General features: G+C 39.6%; 1 protein-coding gene across 2 annotated transcripts in view; it reads right to left on the reverse strand.

The window, feature by feature from the left end:
- Positions 1–10,950, reverse strand: part of ptp4a2b (protein tyrosine phosphatase 4A2b) — an 83,756-nt gene extending 72,806 nt beyond the window's left edge. The window contains exon 1 of one of the 2 annotated variants that reach the window (XM_028818409.2): positions 10,833–10,950. The gene's annotated coding sequence lies outside the window, so the exon portion shown is untranslated. The other variant, XM_028818410.2, reaches the window with a different exon arrangement.
- Between the last annotated feature and the right edge of the window lie 1,390 nt (positions 10,951–12,340).

Consider the following 12,340-nt stretch of genomic DNA (forward strand, 5'->3'; position numbering starts at 1 on the left):
CAGGTGGTTCGCCATCTTCTCCAACGAAAATCGCTGCAACATCGGTGTGACATGTCGGGGCATTGTTTCGTTGTAAATCCTGCCTAGGGTTTTCCTTGAAAACCATTCATACAGATGCTGTTGGATTGGACTGAGCGATGTCATGCATGCATTTGTATGATTTAGCGGAGGGGTTGATGGTTCTGAGCATGGAATCTAGCTGGAGAAGTACATTTTCGCTGCATGCAGAGTTTGCTTTATTTTGTAAGCGTACTTCAGTAGCTTGCACTGTGTCAAAAGCATACAACTGTCCATATCCTGGAGAGGTAGAAGTGTTAGCGTATAGTGGAGAGATTTGGTGATAAATTTGCCCGTGTATTTTAAAATAGTATGGTCCGTGGCCAGGAGATTGAGTTATCTGTGCACCCATGGAAGCAAACGCTAGAGAAGAGTTGTATTCTCGAATGTGTTCACGATCATTTTTGTCTTCTGATATTTGCTGTGTAAGAAGCTGTTGTAAAGACACAGGTGGCTCCCGCAAAGGTGGTAAAGCTACTTTACCATCGTGGCAGCACCTTGAGTACTTTTTGGATGTATTACGCTCAGCAGGCCAGTATAGTGCAGTGTTTGCACTGCTGGTCTGGAGTCCCAATGTTGTACTCTTGGACAGGAAGACAGGAATGAGGTGAAGAAGTACCTGTGGTAACGGGAAGAGGATTGCGTGTATGTCTGCCGAGACTGCGTTGGTTTGGAAACGTTGCTTTGCAGATGTTGCAAGACTTGTGAATGAGTTTTGTTGGATTTAGTCAGACAATCCTGTGTAGTGAACTTTTTGCATTTCTGGCAAGTTTTGTTACCACAGGCAGTGTGGGGAAGGGTTTGGAAGAGGACGAATAGGAATCGAGAAATGTCATGTGGGCGGGACCGGTTTTGAAGTGGAAGCAGGACGAACTAGAAGAGAAATATATACAGTATAAGAGATGCTGCATACAATCTCCTCTACCTATATAATTGCCCACTGACACACCTTGCTTGCTAGAATCATTCAGCTGTTTCAAAGCACAGTCTGGTTAAAAAAAATGAATTGGTCTAAACCATCTCTCTTGTGCCTTAATGCTGTCAATTTCCCCTTACCATCTCTCATCCCTGTATCTAGTAGTATAACATATTTGGGAGTTGATATTACTGCTTCCATCTCAGACATATTCTCTAATACTTATCACTGCAGCTTTGCTGAGGTGAAAGCCTCTAGAAACACCTGGTCCAAACTCCCTCTCTTTTCAATCTCATTTGGCCATTATAAAAATGAATATTGTACCATGCTTCAACTTTATTACTCTATACTGCCACTTCAACCTCCTACTCAATATTGGTCCGAAGTTAAGTCACTGATCTCAAGGTTCCTCTGGAGTGGCAAGAGACCAAACCTTAAACATTCAACCCTGGTTAGAGATAGATTAAGTGCAGGTGTAGTGCTGCCTGACCTAGAATTATACCACTGGGCTTGGGCTTTCACCCTCTGCCATATTTTGTCATGGCTATGTCCTCCCCCTCAGGTCCTTCCATGGCTCCCAATAGAATCCTCCCTTGCTTTCTCACTTTCATATCAGGGTGTAATGTTTACCTCCTTATAGTTTAAAGCCACCAAACTTTCCTTGGGACTTATTTTTCCATATGCCATCAACATCTGGCATTGTGTAGAAAAGTTAATTGTACCCTCTGGAAAATGACACTCCCTCACTCCTATATTTCAAAACCCTACTCTCTCAATAGGTAGCTGGCCCCGTGTATTTCCTCCTTGGCAGTGTGCAAACAAACCAACAAAAAAAAGCTTCATTAATTTATTCACTATTCTAAAAAATCCAAGTGAGTGAAATAGGGTTGGGTTATACTTAAAATTCTCTGGTCGATCATTGTTCTCTTAAACATCATCAACAGACAATCATTGTTGACTTGTGGGTTCTGTATGGAATACCATTTATGCCAAAATGAAATAAATAAGGCAATTTTGAAATAACTGCATGTAAAAGCACAGTGATTTTTTTATACAGTGGAACCTCGGTTCACGACCATAATTCGTTCCAAAACTCTGGTCATAAACCGATTTGGTCATGAACTGAAGCAATTTCCCCCCATAGGATTGTATGTAAATACAATTAATCCGTTCCAGACCATACGAACTGTATGTAAATATGTATTTTTTTTTAAGTTTTTAAGCACAAATATAGTTAATTAAACCATAGAATGCACGGCGTAATAGTAAACTAAATGTAAAAACATTGAATAACATTGAGAAAACCTTGAACAACAGAGAAAACGAACACTGCAATAGTTCGCGCTATAGCGCTACCAACCGCTGGCTAAAAACACTTTTTAAGCACAGGGAAAAAAATGAACATTTGAAAAAATCCGTAATTTAATAAACCACCAAGAAAAGTAACATTGCAGCAATGCACACTATGAACCGATCGCTGTAAACAGAAGTGAAAACAAAATCAAGCCCAGTGCATTCTTTAACTGCCTTCCTACCTTATGCGTCCAGCCCCCTCTCTCTCTGTGTGTGTGTGTGTGTGTGTGTGTGTGTGTGTGTGTGTGGCGCTCTCTCTCACTCTCTTGCTCGCTGCACAGGTAGAGACTGAACATGTACAAACCGAAAGGGAAATTGGCTAGTTCGTATTCCGAGGCAAAAGTTTGGCGAACTTTTTGGTTGTAAACCGATTTGTACGTGTACCGAGACGTTCGTGAACCGAGGTTCCACTGTATATATATCTATACATTATAAAAAAAAAAATCTTGGGGGAAGGGAGACCACGGAGACAAGACATGATCTTCTCAGAAGACACTTAAAAGACCTGCGAGATGAAAGAGATTGGCCACAGAGTGTCTCGCGGGGACCTTAAACATGAGACTTGGTGCTAACAGATTGTAATTTGACGTCCCGCGAGAGACACTTTAAGGTCATGCGAGACAAGGCAGTGAGACAACATTTAAAACAAGTTCACGGACATCTAACCAAACAGTTGCTGGAATGCTTTTGGCAGACAGACATCATGTGCTCCCAGCTCTTAAAACAAAGACAAGCAGAACACGCAGCTTGCCAGCAGCAGCAGTTGGAAGCCAGCAGATGATCTGACCGCAACTCCTTAGTGTGCGTTCAGCCCCCCCTTCACAACGCAAGCAGCAGAGACACGAAGTGGCAAAAGGACAGCTGCTGTACAGGCTTTTAAATGATCGATGTGCAGCGTGACAAACATAACAGGCAGCTTGCCAGCAGCAGCAGCAAGACAACATGATCCGACTGCATCTCCTTAATGTGCGTTCAGCCGTCCCCCCCTTCACAATGCGAGCAGCGTTATACATCCTGAGAGAAAGAGATATAACCACGCCCGGGGCTGGAAATAAAGGACAAGTATTGTTTTTACAAAAGTTTTAAAGTAAAAGTGAAAATAATGCATAGGTAACAATTCCCATGAAAATAATCTCTTTAAATTGTATATCCAGTAAACCAAACCCGGGGGTGGGCAAGCATAAGCGAGCAGGGGGCGTATGTATGTATATATATATATATATATATATATATATATATATATACATAACATCCATTTTCTGAGTCCCAATCTGATTGTATGGGTGGTTACCTACCAGGTAACGCATGTGGTTGGTCTGCCAGTCAGCAAACATCCGCCACAAGTGCCCTCTCAGTTGCGAGAAGCACATCATAGAATATTACAAAGTTTAACTGTCAAATAATGCAAAGAGTACGCGACACGTGTTTTGCCCTTATTTGGGCTCATCAGGCGTGCACAGTCGTCTGCACCCCTGTGGTTGCTGGAGGGGGCGATTTCGCTGCTTACACAGTGTAGTGTCCCTCGGGCAGCTCCCCCATTCATTCTCAGTAGGCGGCTAGGTGTGCGGCAAGCACTTGTGTGTAGAACGGAGGCTTGATGGGGCGGAGGGGTCTGGTTCGCTGCCCACCCACCATGCCGCTGCAGCTACTGCCTCTGACTGGACGGAGGCTGGATGGGGCGGAGGGGGGGCGTTTCACTGCCCGCCCACCACACAGCCGTGCAGTGTCCTATGAAAGGCTGCTCCGTTTGTTCTGTCGGTGGCTGGTGATGCTGCAAGCGGTGACCCGGTTGTGGCTGAACGGAGGCCACTGAGGGTGAATGGGGCGGCAGCATTGTATTGTGCCTGTTGAATGGGGTGGTGGTGGGAGATTCACTACCTGCCTCTGGCCGCACCCTGTTCGCTTTCGGTGGGCCGACGCTGCAGGCAGCATACTGTATGCAAGTGGAGGCGACTGTGTGGTGGGTGGGTGGTGAACCGCCCCTCACTGCCCCCATTCATTCTCAGTAGCAAGCCTACTTGTACTGTTACGTACATAGCAGGAAGTTGTCTCTCGTCAGTACACCAGACGTGCTGACGAGGGGTGCCTTCCTGCTGTGATAGCGTGTACAGTGCTGTGCAGGAGAGCTCTTCTTAGCCTTCTGTCTTCACCCTTCAACAATGTCTCTGAAACACAAACCTGATGCAAGTGCTTGTGATACAGTAAAGAAGAGAAAAACCAACACCATAGAAAATAGTACAGTAATAGAAATAATAAAAAGGTCAGATAGAGGTGAAACTCCATCATTCATTAGCAGAGCACTTGGTTACAGTTGGTCAACAACAGCATTTATTAAAATAATGTACAGTACCTGTTCCGACTTACATACAAATTCAACTTAAGAACAAACCTACAGTCCCTATCTCGACTGCCTGTATATATAAAAATAAATGAGTGAACTTTGAAAGAAAAAAAAAAAAGCATAATTAAATAAGTCAATTATTATGAAAAGTCATCTAACTATTATAAAATACTAGAGATGCTCCAAACAAGTTTTTTTTAAGGCAGATATTGATCACTGATTTGTTACTTGATCAGCTGATTCCAATACAGATTTCTTTTTACCTATATCCCTTTAAAAAGCTTTTTACAGTAAGCTCCTGCATAACCAGATGCACAGAAATCTTACGTCGCTATATTAAAAGTGTATTTTTATAATTAAGCCGTAGACTACAGGTGTTAACTGTTCATTTTTCATTAATAAAATCCTGTAGGCTTATTGTTCAGTGACCAAAAAATACTAAAATAAATAAACTTTCCTTAAAATACATTCTAATAAAAAAATGTATAAAATATTTATCCATAATACATATAGCATAAAGAAAATAAAAAGCTTCTCATAAATACAAGCTGTAATAATGGTTGATTTTTTCTGTAAGGTACCTAAAAGAAATAATACTTATTAAAAAAAAAAAAAAGTAGTTTTCACCATTTCTCTAACAAAACAAAACAAAACAAATTATATATACAGGGGTGGGCAAAAGTAGGTTTACAGTTGTTCGAATGGAAAGCGACATGGATATTATGATTGCTACACTCAAGCACACATCTCTATATATAAATAAAATCCAACATCCGTCTGTGTATGTCTGTCCGGTTTTCACAAGAGAACTACTTAACGGATTTAGATCGGGTATTTTTTCTATAATTTGCTTGAATATTTCGGTTAATTTTGTGACTTCTCTCATCGCTGTAAGTATCATAGTTCACTTGCGGTAGTGATTAATAAGTACAAATCGAAGAGAGAGCCTGCGGGCCAAGGGGAGATGGAGGCGGGACCTCAGGAGTAGAGAGCCGGGCAGGCCATCCTCACTTACGCATCACCGTCCGTTCTAGTCATGTCTGTATGTCTGTCCGCTTTTCATGAGAGAACTACTTAACGGATTTAGATTGAGTTTTTTACTATAATTTGCATGAACATTCCGGTTGATTTTGCGACTTCTTTCATTGCGCATAGATCACTTGCAGCAGCGATTTATAAGCGTCAAGCGAAGAGAAAGGCTGCAGGCTGGGGGGGGAGGAGGAGCATAAAATTAATCACTTGGTGCTCAAATTATTTGACTCGCTGTATCAGACATACACTTCAATAAATACTGTTTTGGAACACAATTCAGTTCATTATTCTACAGAATTTTTAAATTTCATTAATCCTCCTGGCATTCCACCCCACAACTTAGCATTGGAAGTAGGAGCACCAATTATCATTTTGAGAAACCTTAGCCCACCCAAACTGTGCAATGGTACCCGTCACAAGGTTTGTCAGCTTCAGAACAACATCATAGAGGCGATAATCATCACAGAACGTGGCACTGGCTAGAGGGTTTTAATCCCTCACATTTCTCTAATCGCGACAGACATGCCCTTTCAATTCAATAGATTACAGTTCTTGGTGAAGCTTTGCTTTGCAATGTCAATTAACAAGGCCCAGGGACAGACAAGGTGGCAGGGGATGATCTTAGCTTTGCTCGCACGGTCAACTTTACATTGCTTTCTCCCGGGTTAGTTCCCCAAGAAACCTGTCCTCACCCCTGATATCAAAACCAAAAACACAACACAAGCAAAGCAGTTATAGCTCCAAAACAACACATCCCAAATACTGGACATACAACAACGCGCCTCTCAAACGGCACAGGCAAAAGATAAACGTCAAAGGCAGTAACGACAAACACCTGCTAAACAATTCCGCCAATTGGCTGACAACGCGTTCTATAATGAGTCCACTATTAATGAAAATTCATTGGAATTAATGAATGTCATTTGCAATCATTGTCATTCACTTAACTTCCCTGAAGAAACAACTGGCAATACAACTAATGAGTTTACACGTTGTTGTCAAAAGGGTCAAGTTAGACTGCCTCCTTTACATAAGTATCCTGAATATCTACGGAATCTTCTAACTAACGATGTACCTGAAAGTAAAAACTTTATGAACTGCATTAGATCCTACAATGGTTCATTTGCATTTGCATCTACCGGAGTAAATATGGGCAATGGCCCATACTGCTTTCGCGTATGTGGACAAATATTACATCACATTGGAACAGTGCACCCTGAAACAAATCACGAACGCAAATTTGCAGAAATATACATCTTACATCCAGATGACGCAATCTATCAACGAGTGAACCTTCCTGAAAACAAACAATGCACGGAGCTTATAATGAGAAACGTCATTAAGGTCATAAACAATCACCCATTAGCTAAGTCTATAAAAATGCTACATGAGGTTGAAAGAGAGGCCAATACAAAAGCAACCTACGGCTGCCCGGCAGGCACGGGTTCAAAACGCCAGGGGTAGGCGAGCGAAGCGAGCAGGGGGCGGAGCCCCCTTGTTAACACAGGAAAGGAGCAGATACTGTAACTGGATGAGTTTAAAAATGGACAGTGGCATCAGGAAGTAGGAGGCTTCTGTGTCTTAAGTCCCTGATCTTTCAGTCCCATAGTCCTAGATATACATGAACAATCATGGCAAGGTCTTGATCTTCTTTTGCCCATTGTGTACCATTTGTATTACAGTTACACAATAAATCTATCCCTTTCCAAGTTCTTATTTATATAATTTTAAGGAATTAGTGTGTTTTAACTAATATTAATAACTAGATGGGGAAATTATTTCAGTTCCTTTTCTCCTTTCATGGGTTAATATTGATACTGATTTTATGCTAATACTAGTAATTTTGTATTAAAAGATATTTTTCAAACACTAATTATTGAATACAACTATTGAACAATTATTGAGCAACATTTTTCAAACACTAATTATTGAATACAACTATTGTACAATTATTGAGCAACATTTAGTCACAGATCCTCCACCACTAAAACACATCAATCGATGAAATTCATGTTATGCGAAAATGGTAATCTGCTGTGTATGATAGCTACTGAGCCACCATAATCCTATTTGTGCTCTGTTTTTAACTCCAATATAAAGTGCTTTTTTAATGTTGTCTACTAACACATGAAATTGCCTTCTATTACAGCAATTATTTCTGAATGACTCATTATTGTTACAAAATGATGTAATAAAGAAAAATGTAATAACTGACTATTAGATGAATTAAAAAAAAATGTGAAATGCTCAAGTTTTCATATCAGTTAACTTATTCACTGAACACATCTGAAAGTTACAACATGCATACATTCTAACTTGTTTCCATTACTGTATTTTGTAATCTACTATGGACTGTATGTTTTTTGACAAAAAAAGGAAATGAACATTTAATCTGACATCATGCAGAAGATTTGGTAAACTGGTGAGAGTGAGAAGTCTAAATGGACTTAAGTGTAAAGATAATTTATTTATTGTATCAGCCAACATTAAAAGAAAAATGTATGGTGAACTTTTAAACAGGCTAACCTTAATAAAATTAGATTTCCCATGTTCCTCTAATTAAGTTTCTAATTAGTTACATTTTGTTAATTTATCCAAATGGCATGCTTTGAAAATAATATACAATTTAGAAAAGATTCCTGCCAGACTATTTAGTGTTTATTAAGCACACCTTGCACTGCTCAATATTAAAGAAATCAAGCCATCAACGATCTTTTATCAGTTTATCAATATCACTGTTTTACTTAAGCACAGAACACACAAATTAAGACTAGAATGAATGGCGCAAAACACTCGCACTGAAACTACTAATGACTGATTTCACATGGAGAAAGGAAGCTCTTAACAAGGCATTTCTAAGCATCTCAGCATGAAACATTATGAAAAGAAATGTGCACTGTGTATGATGCGAGTCTAAACAGAATATACAAGGGAAAGACTGCTGTAAAACATGACAGTGTACACAAGAAATGGGCAACATGGTAGGAATTCAAACCTACAACTAAATAATTTATTTGTGAGGGAATCTGCAGGTATCTTTACAATATATGTTAAAGACTTTACACCCTTGAAACATAATATTATGCCATCCATTAAAATCCATTTGTTGCATTAGGCAGGTACAAAATTGAATTCAAGTCATGGGGAGATGGTGCATCACCAAGCAAAAACAAACTTTAGGTACCTGTCAATTACAATAGAAACTCTGAAAAACCCATCTCTCTTAGACTTTGTCTTTACATTGATGAACACTGGTGTAGGTAAAACAATAACTTGAACATGGGAAGAAAAATATAAAATCATAAAAGAAGGTCTAAGATTTGTGAAACAACATTAATCACTGTTGTGCCACCTTGTTGCACTGTACTGAATATGAAAGTAGCAATAATGGCAATCAATTTTGGTCTGCATTGTTCAACTACAAAGCATAAAGAAAAGTTAAACTCGCATTTAACATATTACAAATACAAACTTATGGTATACAAGTATTTTCTAAACATTAAAAAAGCCTACTAATTCCAATGCAAGGTTAGGAAGAATAAGATACTGTCCTTCCAGGATTATGGTCACACACTTAACAGAGAAATTAAATCCGACAATCAACCTTATCCGCATGTCTTTAACAAAAGACATAAAACCAGAGTAGCAAAGAAAACCACATCGGAACATGTAGATAACGTGCTAACTATACACAAGACGCCAACCTGTACCTGAATCATGAGGTCAGAACTAACCACTACACCACCCTTCTACCTCAAATACAGACATGTTATTCTTAAAAAATAAGTAACAAGAAATGATGCATATAAAGAACCTATGACTTTGAAGCGTCAGATCCTGGAAAGCCAACAATACTCTATTATTAAAACACACACAAACACCACCAGGACACAAATATTGATTCAGCCTTATTATACTGTACAATCATTGCAATGTACACTGAGCAATCGAATTATTCACTACAACATTTATAAGAATGCCTTCATTACTAACTGATAATGAAATCAGTTCAAACTGAAAAACTAGAAGTGGGTAATTGCAACAAGGTCCTTCCTATTCTGTCATTTAAAACCGAGGGTAGTGCTCAGAGGGATCCCCCCGAAATGGCCTCTCAGGCACATCCATCCACCACCTCCCTCCAGCTCCAAGGACAGAGGCCGCCTATGTGATTAGGTTGATGACGCGTCTCACTGACGACAATCCTACGCAAAGAAAAGCTCGCAAGATTTTACGCCCCTTTCCGCGCCGGCTTGGCATCAGGGACTTTTTCCAGCACTGTACGCAAAGGGGGTTACTCAAACTGACAACAGTCGCGAAACAACGTGGTAAAAGCAAAAGGGGTTACACCTTCAGTGTCAACGCGGTTCCCACAAACATGATTTTTCTCCGTGCCAAATGAATATTTACTGAAACCTTGTAATGCTATTATACTATTACCTGCATAATGTTTATCACCGAACATGTCACGATTCCGAATTATAATATACTACGTGCCTACTATTTTTGAGGAAACAAAATGATAACACCTGACGTTTAGAACAAGAATCATCTACAAAGTTGTTTAAATTTAGTGAGTGAAGCAATAAAGAAAACGTTCGTAGGTAAGTTAGATGTGATTTTAATTTAAACGCAATAACTATGAAGTGTTCTCATCTAAAAATGAGACAAGCGATGTCATACTCTCTTACACGGTGCCACAATTACAGGACTAGATGAAACGATCGTCAGGTGTCTTTTGTGAAGAGTGTATTCGTCAAAGTGCCGGAGAATGTGACAAATGAAATCAACACAGTTTGTCGCGGTTTCAAAACTAAAAGTACCTTACCAGAACCCACTGGAAACAATATGCTTACACAAACAAACACCGAAGCAAAAAAATACACAATAAAAAAACACGTTTTCAATTACAAAATGTAACAGTTAAGTTTAAAAGACGCAAAATTCAGACCTTCACTTTTCACAGTAGGAGGCACGCGGCTCTGGTTATACAAATGGCTGCCTCTTTCCTACAAGCCCTTTCTGTACTTTCCTCGACTCCTACAACTTCTTCAGGTCGGGCATTTCAAGGATCAGGGGCGTCGTTTTACTCTGCCAGTGCAATCCACTTCAAACCGGTCATCGGCGCATACTTACACAGCACAAGCTGATCATTGAAATCCCGTGTCAATTCCAGAAAACATGGACCTTGCGCTCCACTCAACTCAGCTTTCCTCGTCGTCTAGTAGAGTCTGGTGCCCAGCTGTCTCGAGCGGGCCGCGCGCGACGTCATTGCCACGCAGTGCGCTCCTACGCCGCCACGTCTTCCGGCCCACGCATTGCACGTGCATGTTGAAGAAGGTTCGACACAAATATTGCAATTACCGAGTATATATATGTGTTGTTTTCACGTGAGAAGCAAATTATGTCACTGTGAATTTTTACAGTTTCGAAGTTTTGCTATAGAGTGTGCTGTAATTACCCAGACTCCTCACAAAAAGGAGGTTTTAACCTGCGCATATTCTGTGCATTGCTGCAATGTAATTCTACAAATTCCCATTAGTAAGTATGCAACTGATGGTACACGAACTGTAATATACAGAGGTTGACAACGGATTGCAGCTGTAACTGCACCAACCACACTTTGCCAACTTGATTACACAAATTAAATAAATCACAAATTATGTAAATATATTCGCCCGGAAGGAGAGAGCATGGTCGACTTACTTGAATCCGGTCGTTCTCAGTTTAAGTCCTGGAAGGACCCTGTAGGTGCTGGTTTTTGAGCCCAGCAGATTTTGCTTGTAATTAATGCCCTACCTTAAGCAAGCAGCAATTGCACCGTTTATGTGTTTTTACAGTCAGTGCAGAAATTAAAAAAACGGGTTTTCTGTTTTTTTTATTATTGGGCAAACAATGTTTATTACAGTAGTGTTTTTCTATATATTGATTTTCATCAACAACATCGTAATTTACATTCTGCTCGATCGTATTATAGTTAACCAAAAGTGAAATATTTAGACTTGAAGGGCAGCAAAGAAGCCCAATACTAGATCCCACTGTATTCCTTTCTTAATGTCATTATCCCTTAAATGATTAAGAGAAAACAAGTGATAGCATAAGAATACCATATTTGCATTGTAAGTTATATGCATCCATTTAACATAGTTTAGGGTAGTACCAAGGCGGGCTGTTTTGTGACAGCAAAGTCTACAATGCAGGGACCAAAGATGGGACACACGCCATTATATAAAAAGCCATTGTAGGATCATTTAGCATTCTTGAACAACCTGTTCTTGCAGCTCTTTGGGCAGTTGAGGAAACTATGCAAACATGGAAATACATGCAAAATCCACCTAGAAGGCAAACCTGCACAGAATCAAACATGATATGTGCAGTTGTTTCTGTCTAAACTGTTAATATTTATTAGGTTTAGGTTTGGGATTTCATCTTTATTCTAATGTAACCTGTTATCTTAAACCTTAAACTGTGTAAAAACAAAAATTAAGGACATGCTGCTTATTTTGCATTCTTTAGACCAAGCTTATTTGAGTTTTTAGCTTGGGTAAAATGTTTTATCACAAAAATTGTTGTAATGGTAAATATTTAGATATACAGTAAAATATGAATTGTCACATTGTTCATGGTAAAAAATGAAAGAAGGA

The sequence above is a fragment of the Erpetoichthys calabaricus genome, chromosome 14, assembly GCF_900747795.2.
Source record: "Erpetoichthys calabaricus chromosome 14, fErpCal1.3, whole genome shotgun sequence".
Taxonomy (NCBI): domain Eukaryota; kingdom Metazoa; phylum Chordata; class Cladistia; order Polypteriformes; family Polypteridae; genus Erpetoichthys; species Erpetoichthys calabaricus.